Consider the following 7,809-nt stretch of genomic DNA (forward strand, 5'->3'; position numbering starts at 1 on the left):
ACCAGGGTCTCCAGCAATTGTACTCACCTCACTGCAGAGCAACTCTGTGTTTTTTTCCTGACTCTAAGTGAAAGAGTAAAGTTGCCTAAGCCAGGAAATGAGTGTCTGTAACATGTCCGTGTGTCTCACTCTCCAGAGCAGACTAGAACAAGGGGCTATCTCCATCTTGTTGGTCATAATGAAGATATCCACATTTTTAAAGATGAGGTGTCATGCGCAGAGGTTAAAGACAAGTTCATTCCTCTTTTCCTCAGAAGCATTAGAAATGCCTTCACATGTGTTATAAGAGATCAAAATTACTTGCAGGAGTTTGTCTGAAATTGACTGTTCCATCAGACTTTTGGTGCAATTAATTTACCTGCTCTGTGCCTCCTTTTCTCCATCTGTCAAAAGACCAATATCATTCCTTTGAAGGCCTTCCATGTGTGTCCTTAGATTATACTGCCACTCCTATCACTATGGGGAAGAGATAGGAAGCAGCTAAAACTTTATCATAATCCATGATTAGTATAGATACAATACTATTATCTTATGATTAGGTCTAGCTCTAACAAGAGCTCCAGATCCTAACAACCTCTGAACTTTAATTTGTCCAGAGCCTTTCATTTGCCATGCACAGAGAAATCACCCTTTACTAGCTGGGTTTGTGTGGCATTCAGGAAATGAGTCATTTACAAGCAGACTGGGGACTTTATCCTTTCCAAACTAAAAATTGGGGAACTGCAAATTTCAAACAGTGTCTGGAGATTTATTTCAATTGACAGGAAGCTGTCTTGAACAAAAAATATGCACTTTTTATTGTCAATATCATGCATAATTTTTATTTTCAAGTGCTGCATCTGGGAAATCTTGGAGAAATGCCATCCTCCACAACAGTGCACACAGGGCCAGGAGATCCTTACATAAAGGATTCTTACTACTGTCCCTAGCTATCCACAGTGCTATGTAGCTCACTGTCTTTGGAAAAGGCAAAATGATCCAATATTCAATTTTCTGTGCTAAATCACTTCCTGGGGTCCATTTACCATGCAGCTTACACACAGTTTAAGTCTAGACATTTGTGTCCAAGTATGGTTCTGGATATACCTCCAAAGCCCTCAGCAATGCAGACTATGACTAAAAAGTGCTTCCCCCTGTTGCACACAACATCCACACACACTGCTTAGAAAAGGAATTGAAACTACCTGATTGTGTGGGGCTTTCAGCAGTCCATTCCCAGTAATCAGAGTCAAGAGAAAAGCAGATGTGTCTATTGAAGGAACAGGGAATGTATGAGGGTTTATTTTGGCACAGCCTGCTGATTCCCGGCTCCTGGGTGCAGAGGACAGGCAGTTTCCAAAGAAAGCTCTTGATGGCACTCAGCATCTGTAGTTACCAGGAGCTTGGTGGCTGTGCCCTTTCTTTTATCCCCAGATATTCAGGGGCTGATTATAAAAACGAATTAGTGATTTGTACCTGTTCGTAAGTAATTCTTAGCAATAGTGAGGGGAATTTGTTAAGTAGAAAGATATAATAATATTGATTTTCATGCTATTTCAGAAACTGGGGCATAAGGGAAAACACTCACTAATATACCAGACAAAGTGCATTAATGTGTTTCTGCTCCATGCTGGTATTTACAGTTATATAAATATATGTTATTTTCCCCTCAATGCTCTATTTGTTAATCTTCAGTGATGCAAACTGGAGCTGTTTTATAAGCAAAGGTATTCTGGTTTGGAGATCTCTACATTTAAGAGTTTGATGTGTATATATAAACCATAAAACCATCCATCCAGCCTCTGCTCATTCTGAAGTAGTCAGTGTCTTTGAACAGTCTAATATGGACATCTTGATTCTTAAAAATTAATTACCACATGCAGTACTGTGTAATTTTCTGCTAAAGGCTGAAATAAGAAAATGTTCTACAACAGACTATCTTTCCAACTCCATCAAAGCTCTCAACAAGAGCTAGAGAAAGAATGACACTCTTGAAAAGCTAGAGGAAATGCATGGGCCATGTCCCTAGATCTCCAGTTTAGTGACATTTCCCTTAGGATATGCCAGATATCCTCTAAAGACTGGGTGATTCAAAATATTCTGAAATTAATATAACTTTTATTTTGTTATTGTTATTTCAAAATATTTTGATGCAGAGAAAAGCAAAAAGTGGTCTTTTAATTTGACTAACTGGCAGTGAGGCAGATTTAGGTGGCCAGGGACTACCTGGCAGTAGCAGCTGTGGATCCCACTTGCTTTCATGAGGCTTGCATGTAAGAAATCTCCTGTCAGAGTGCTTTTGCTTTCCTTTCAGTGGTTCAAGTTCAGGATCTGAAAATATTAAGCAAACAGTATTTATAAGCTACAGGAAAAACGATCTGGATTCTAGGATTTGCAAAGCTATGCTTATTGTGAATCAACTAGGCTCCAGAAAAAGGAGAACTCAGACATATATAACAAACATTATAAGCTAAAAATATTCTGTCCGTGGCCTTGCTGTGAACAAAGCCTTGCCTTTGCCTCCAAAGAAAGTAGTGTTTTATGCTGCATGGTATGTATGTGTGTGTACTTTAATTTATGTGTAGTTAATTATTTTCAAAGAAGCTGTCCTTACAGGAGGTGAAGCTATAGAAACACTAGAGGGCAGGCACCCCATTCTGGACGATCCACCGCAGCAGGAATGCAGATCTGGACTATTATATCTACAATGAGTACAGCAGACATTGGACTTGAACCAGTTGCCTGGGAATAACTCCCATTGCAAAGCTGAAATTGCAGTCTTATCAGAAAAATCAACATTAACAAGCAGTTTTCAGCTAGTAATGCTGCTTGTATCTGGTGTCCTTGGATTGAAGGGTCTTTGCATGAGTGAACTACTGTATTTTCTGTGATCTGAGTCTGTTATTTACAACTTGGAAGTGAAATTTCTCAATACTGAAACTTAGGGGGAAAATTACTCTTTGGTCTTCAACTTTCACCTAAGGCCACTTAAGACAGGTTTGAGGGTGCAGTGCTCTTATTCCTGCTCCCTACTGTTGAAGTAGTGTTCCTAAATTCTCTAACACAATAAATGTGCGCATTGTGAAAGACTCACCCATGCTATGTCAAATGCTGTGGTTTTCACTTCAGATTGCAAGGACCTCTGGCGTAACCTGTCACAGAATTTGGTAATTTAGCTTCATACTGCATTTGGAAAAAAAAATACATTTTCACATCAGAACCAAGACAATTGAAGTTAGCTGTAGAATAAACTTTACATATTGCTTTTAGGTAAGGTAAAAATACACCAGTCTAACCAAGCCTGGGCACCACCACAAAGGATGCCATTTTAGGGTTAGGGTTAGGGGGTAGGGTTCTGTTTGTGGAGAATTTCCATTCTTGAAAGGAAATAAAATCTTAAAATAAGAGCAGGAAGTCAAACAAACAGTCTGGAAAGGACATATGATAAAATCAAATGCAATTGGAAAAAAAAAAGAAAAAGAAAATACATTTTCACATCAGAAAAGCCACCATGCCTAGAACTAAGACAATTGAAGTTAGCTGTAGAATAAACTTTACACGTTGCTTTTAGGTAAGATAAAAATATACCAGTCTAACCAAGCCTGGGCACCACCACAAAGGATGCCATTTTAGGGTTAGGGTTAGGGGGTAGGGTTCTGTCTGTGGAGAATTTCCATTCTTGAAAGGAAATAAAATCTTAAAATAAGAGCAGGAAGTCAAACAAACAGTCTGGAAAGGACATATGATAAAATCAAATGCAATTGGAAAAAAAAAAGAAAATATGGAAAAGGAGTCACTACAACCAAATTGAGTGGGATGAAATCAAGTGGAGTGAAAAGGACTGAATCTTGCCAAAATTATAGACCATGAAATCTTGAAATCAGGAACCCAAGTGAAGTGAAGAGACAAAAGAAATCGAAGAAATGAAACTCCATTAAAAAAATTTTGAAACAAAGTGAAAACAATGCAATGGAAAGGAATGACATGAAGTGCAGGGAAATGGACCAAACCTTGTCAAATTCATACTCATTGAAATTGCAAGGTTTCATTTCCTTTGATGAAATGAAAGGAAATTAAATCTTGAAATCAGAGAACAAAGTGTAACAAACACTCTGAAATGGAGATACAATAAAATAATATGCAATTAAAAAAAAGGAAATTTGGAAATGGAATGAATACAATGAAATGGATTGGGATAACATGGAGTGCAGTGAGATGGACCAAACTTTGCCAAATTGATCAGCATTGAAATCATAAGATTGAAATTCTTCATTTCATCAAAGGAAATAAAATCTTGAAATCACAGAACAAAGAGTAACAGCTTTCTGGAAAGAAGATATGATAAAATCAAATTGAATTAAGAAAAAAAAGCAAATTTGCAAATGGAGTGAGTACGAGGAAATGGACGGGGATGACATCAGGTCCAGTTCCAAGTACTGAAACTTGCCAAAATGATACTCACTGAAATCTCAGTTCCCCCTTTCCCTTTCCTTTTGGTTTCTGAGGGAGGTTGGATGACTTACAGAGCTGGTATCTAAAATCAGGAGATTGTTTCAGCCATAAATCTTGTTGGCTTTGGATTGCTGCACTGTAGTTTGTTCTTATGTGAAAGGGCTGTCAAGGCTGGCAGAAAATTTTCCTTGAGTTTCAAAGAAAAATTTTCTCTCTTCTTGATGGGGGATGAACATAATGGCCTGATAATTAATTTTTCTTCTCAAAAATTGCAGTCCCTGGCAAAAAGAAAAAGAAAAACCCAACATACACACACATATACAACAGTACATTTATTACTGATTGCTACTTTCACTCTAACTATACTTGTCTGCACAACCCAGCACTTTCACTGAAGATATGGTTGTTGAAAATATGAACCACTGAAATGGTTGAAAATGTGTACAACCACTGAATGGTGTTGAAAATGTTGAAAATATGTACAACCACTGAAAATATGTGGTTGTACTTCAGTATTATTTTGTACCTGTGCTTAGATGAAGAAGTACTGTTTTTTGGTTCTGTCTTTCATTTCTACAAAGTAACCTGATGAAGGAAGCTCCTGAGCCCAGAGAAAGCCCATCTGAAGTCAAAAGCATGGATGTTAGGATTTTAGACATTCATACCAGCCTGTAGGAACAGGAGCTCTGAATTTTATTTTACCTGTAGTACTCATCACTGTGTAGCAACACAAATACACGCCTTTTTCATGTTTTAATTCTTGTCTCATTAAGCAGTACATGCCTCACAGGAAACTAAACCTGTGCACATTCAGGGCAGCACAGCAGGGTTTGGGGTTTGGGGCACAATGGGGAGCACACTAGTCTCACTTTGTACAAGCAGTAGTGACAAAAAGAACTTCAAGAGAGGGAAGTGTTGAAGCTCTGCTCTCCATTAATCCTGATGCATTTTCATCTTTCTCTGCATTCCTGGGCACAGCCAGGACACAATGTTAATTAGAGCTACCCCATTGCTACACCCTAATGTGTGCTTATGTCCTCCCACGGTGTTTCTGGTCAGCCAGTGCCATGAGCTTCATCTTTTTGCCCAGAAGCAGAGGAAGGCCCTTTCTCAAGGATGCCTCTGGGCAGGATGGAGCTCCATTGGAGCAGCATTAACACCCTAAATAGGCAGTAAAGTATTTAGCTCTGTGCACAAACTGGACACAGATACTACCTTATCCATGTTTTCTGTTTTATCTCCATGATCTAAAAGCCACTCCCAGACTGTTATCTTTCTTACACAAGAGCTCCTTTTATGCCCTGAAAATCTGAAAGAAAGACATGGATCATGAGGGTATTGCAGCAGGCCCAAACATAATATAAACATTTTTTTCCCTCTCTAATATTCAATGCTCAGGAAACCTGAAGGAAAGCTCTAACATTACGACTTTCTTTTCTTTGTACATATTCATTCTGAGAACAGAATGGATTTTTTTCTAAAAGAAAAAGGATAGGGGCATATGGAAGTATGTCCTTACCAACAAAGCTGTGTTTCTGAACAAGGATTTGAGTGAGCAGCTTACTGGAGATAAATCAAGTGCCTACAAATTACTTCTGGAAGGTCACATTTCTGTGCTCTTTTTTTCAGGTGATTGTAGTTCCCAAGCCATGCTCAGCTGTGCTGTGCTGCCAGGACAGGTTCCTTCCAGCCCAGGACCACAAGGCTGGAACACTTCCAGCTGCAGCAGATCCCTGATCCAAGACAGCCTTTGGGAAGGGGCCACAACTCAGTCTCTACTTCACAGATTATACTCAGGCTATCCAAACACTGAAGCACAACCTGGGCCCATTGCAGCTTAAGAGGAGGTGAGTAGGCTTGAGCGGGCGCTTTGCTTCTGCATTCTGAGGTGTCCCAGGCTTCCCATCAAGTGTATGTGGGCAGTCTACAGGCAAACCAGCTGCCCCACCATAGCCAGCTGCTGTGTTTACCTCATCATATAATAAATTTTGGAAAGAATTTGACAGTTGATTCTTTATACATGCAAAGCAGCCTTTTCTTGTTTTTCAACTAAACCGAGACACTGGCAGACTGACTAGGCCAGCTTTAGGTCCGGGTAAAACAGGTACATGCCAAGGTCAGTGGGATGAATAGCACAAGTGCTTCTGTTCTTCTACTCTGTGCTAAAATTGTACTATCTGAAACTTTGCATTGCTGCTGTTGCCATCATGAAAAGATGATGTGTGCACCTGCCCCTCCACAGGCATCAGGAGCAGAAATGTTCAGCTCTGCAGAGCTGTGTGTCCTTCCCTTCCCCCATTCCTCTCCCCTATACTCCTCCCTCTCCATGGTAATGTTAGTCCCACCGTCTGGAGGCAGCAGAATTTGCCTATGTTCCCAAAAAGACTCAAAACTGCCCAACACTCAAAACTGCCTAAAACTGCAGAGATTGTTTTAAAAGGATAACTTTTCTCCATTTCAAACAGACAGGTAACAGACTACTAACATGTTAGTTGCATGAATGCACATTTCCTCCTTATCTCTTAATCACTACCTATTTTCTCTAGCCCTAGTTTCCTTCCTAAAATCAAGGGTTTGCACCCAGAGTTTCTAAAGCTATGCCATTCTATGACTCTCCATTAATTTCACCAGAGAAAGAAGTCTGTGTACTTTTACACATCCCAACTCTGCCAGCTTTGTTGCCGTTGATTTTTGATGCCTCTGTTTGTTTCTTTTAACTGAAATTTACTGATCCGAATTACCTACAGATGCATTTGCACAGCAGTGAATAAAGATCCCAGAGGGATGCAGGGAACAGAAAAAATAGAGATATGACTCACCCCTCTGTAAAGACAGGGACTTCCAGACAAACTTCATCTGCTGTACCACAGAAGGCTTCCCTTTCCTCTGTTCTCCGGAAAATTAAGTGAAGCAATGGACTTGCAGCACACACTTACTCAGGGAATTGTTTATTCTTCCATTGTACAAAAGAGGTGGAATATACAGTCTACCCATCTGTGTTGCTAAGAAACAGGGCACTGTTGCCTTGGGACTTGATTCAGAATTCAAAAAAGAGAAGAATGTCTCAGTAGACTGCATAAATGCAGCTTGAAACCTAGCAACAAGGCCAGAAGTTCAATGTGCTTCTCTTATATGCTAGAAAACAAGGGTATTAGAAGGAAAATATATGACTGAGGAAAAGAAAAAAGTAATTTGAAAACAAAACAGTGGTGTTCTATCACCAATTATCCTAATAGATGAAACGATGTTTTACTAAACATACTTTTATGACCCGTAAGATCTGATGGTGGCCTGTGCTTTGGGCATGCTCATATTTACTAAAACAACTGAATAGAAAGGAGCAGCAGTATTTACCCCAGTATTTCCTAAATATTCATC

General features: G+C 39.5%; 1 long non-coding RNA gene across 3 annotated transcripts; it reads right to left on the reverse strand.

Moving 5' to 3' along the window:
- Window positions 1–773: 773 nt before the first annotated feature.
- Window positions 774–7,389, reverse strand: LOC115949573. Of its 3 annotated transcripts, XR_004083017.1 has the most exons (5): window positions 7,251–7,329; window positions 5,647–5,740; window positions 4,442–4,709; window positions 3,074–3,131; window positions 774–2,310 (listed from the first exon to the last, which is right to left on the reverse strand). It is a non-coding gene; the product is annotated as an uncharacterized LOC115949573 (long non-coding RNA). The 3 variants fall into 3 exon arrangements; XR_004083016.1 differs by lacking the exon at window positions 5,647–5,740 and having other exon boundaries at window positions 7,251–7,389; XR_004083018.1 differs by lacking the exon at window positions 5,647–5,740 and having other exon boundaries at window positions 3,074–3,162; window positions 7,251–7,389.
- Window positions 7,390–7,809: the final 420 nt, after the last annotated feature.

This window comes from Geospiza fortis, unplaced genomic scaffold (genome assembly GCF_000277835.1).
Source record: "Geospiza fortis unplaced genomic scaffold, GeoFor_1.0 scaffold138, whole genome shotgun sequence".
Lineage (NCBI taxonomy): Eukaryota > Metazoa > Chordata > Aves > Passeriformes > Thraupidae > Geospiza > Geospiza fortis.